Source organism: Atractosteus spatula, chromosome 5 (assembly GCF_055471065.1).
Source record: "Atractosteus spatula isolate fAtrSpa1 chromosome 5, fAtrSpa1.hap1, whole genome shotgun sequence".
In the NCBI taxonomy this organism is placed as follows: Eukaryota; Metazoa; Chordata; class Actinopteri; order Semionotiformes; family Lepisosteidae; genus Atractosteus; species Atractosteus spatula.
Window position 1 is genome coordinate 18,900,098 of NC_142710.1, and position 2,644 is coordinate 18,902,741.

Below are 2,644 nucleotides of genomic sequence, written 5' to 3' on the forward strand. Positions count from 1 at the left end.
TTAAACCGTGCGACTGCCGATATTGCATTTTGGTGCCCTTGTCTTTTACTTTTGGTAGCACGATCTCTTTCCAGTCAGCAGGATCAGCCACTACCATTAGCTAGCCTAAGTCACTCCGAGAGATAACAGCAAAACAGCTCTCTTCGTCTTTCTAAGCAGGTGAGTCTTCGCAACCTGTCATCGCAAGTCTGAAAGATGCTGCCGCTGCACAGCGCGAAATCCTCACCAGGCTGAGCAAGAAGGAAGACTAGTCACATTAAAAGCTGCCTTTCCAGGTATTCGGAAACAGCGGTTACACAGAATGTGGCTATTGCCATGCCTTAACAAACAGCTTTATCGCTACAATCGACGGCAGCCCAGCTGCAAACTGGCGCCATGTTGTTTAAAGGAGGTTCATAGAAACGAGCTTGGAGACCGCGACCGTCTCTACGTGAAAAGCGGGCGGCTCGCGTCAGAAGCGCAACTGTGCATCTCTGGGTTTACCAAAGGGCGCTAGCTTCGACGCAAAACGTCCGTGAATGTCATTAGGCAGCGCAGCGCCCCTAGAATGGAAACGTAATTTATAATTGAATGCAAGGGACGTTTGGAGTATGTCATACATACAGTATGCAGCTGTGCTTTTGTAGCTATAATTGCTTTTATGTCATTGTCCTGACAAAAGGGACCAACAACAGTGAATAGAGGCAAAACCGAGGCGGTTTTATCCTTGTATTATAATTAGTTAATTCGCGGACAATAAGGAAAAAAGATTTTAATGTGAATTTGAGCATATCCACAAAAACCTAAAGAACCACAGATTGATGAATAATCTTAAACCTAATGTAGTTTAAAATACCCTTCAAATTGGCAAATACAACACCGAATCCTGAAATGCAAAGTGTTTTGACCCTTATTCTGTATAAATAATAAAATATTCTCCATCTTCCATTTGTAATCTCAACTATAACTGATCAGATAGCCTATCGCATCCGTGCGCTGCCCAAGTCACTATCTCAGCGCCTACTTATTAAGGACAGAAGTGCAGTTTTATTTTTCTCTCTACTCAGCGCTACAGTGATTTGAATGCACGTGTGGGCGGGTTGTTAGAGTAATATTTTGAATAATTCCTAGCAACATAAAACGTGGGAGTACGACACCCGTAAGACTAGTATTTTGAGGCTGTTTTTAAGCTCTTAGACTGAGATCTTAGTGTTTCCGTTATAAACAAGACTTTGTTCCTCTTAAACACGAACAGTATCCCTGCAAGTACAGTATTTTATAACACTCTCTCAATAATCGCTGTGAGGGGGAAGGAAATTGGAAAATTCCGGCTTCACCCCTGGGCACAACCAATGATAAATACTTTATACATAAAGTATTTTCGGAATCTTCTGATTCTTAAAATATACTTGTTGTTTTAGTTTTTCCGTTTTTTTTTGATCGGGAATAAATTTTGATCCCATATAAAAGCAGGTTGTTAAAAACAGAAAACAGATTTAAAATTAGGTTCTTAAAGGGCAAATGTTAGGGCTTACACTCCTAACAGTGAACATCACTGACAAAGAAACCTGCATTGCCTACCATAATCACTGTAAACCTACAACCTTTTTTTAAAGGTAGAATTTCATTTACCTCAGGTAGGATTTAAGGAGTGAGGTTATATCTGTGAGTGAGCTATATATCACCCTGCAAAACACTGCTGTTAAGCAGGTATGAGCCTGTTCAGTACCTGGATGTGAGACCTCCTGGGATAGCCACGGTTGCTGCTAGAAGAAGTATTAGAGGGGCCAGTAGGGGGTGCTTGCCCTGCGGTCTGTGTGGGTCCTAATGCCCCAGTATAGTGAGAGGGACAGTATACTGTAAAAAGGCAGGCGCTGTCCTTCCGATGAGATGTAAAAATGACCTGACTCAGTGTGGTCATTAAAAATACTAGGCGGGAGTTAGTAATCATGGCCTCCTAATAATCCTCATCTATAAACTGACTTCATCACTCTTTTCTCTTCCCCACTGCTAGTAGATGAGTGTACTGGTTTTGCACATTGGTGGTGGTGGAGGAGAGTCCCCATTGCCTGTGAAGCTCTTTGAGTTGAGTGTCCAGAAAAGCGCTATATAGATGTAAGGAATTATTATTTATAATCCAAGGATTTTAATGACGAAAATGTTGAAATGTTGTATCTTTAAATAAACTTGCTAAAATTGTATTTGCATCTATTAATAAAGACTGTTAACTATTTAAGGTAGTAAACTATCAAGAATTATCATAAAAATAATGACATCATTTGTGCAGTTGTAGCCGTATGGACACGAGGAGGCAGTCGTCGCCTAAACCTTCCCCCGTCAACATTTTCAAAGCTTACTACTGTAGTAATTCTCACTACAGTAGTAGAATTTGTGCAGAAAAATGGCATACTTTGATTGTAACACAGTTGCTGTTCCAGAGACAAACACAAACAGCGCATTAAAGATATACCGGCGCAAACATCTTTCTTTACGGGATTCTCTGCAGCATATGTTTTTCTGTTTTGACACTTTTATTCCCAAACCCATGAGGCTGCAGAGCCCCAAGAAACTGAGCAAGGTTATCGAGATATATTTCAAGAAGGCACCAACCTTATAAAATAAATAACAGAAAGATGAGAACAGCCTGTGATGCTTTAATGCCAAA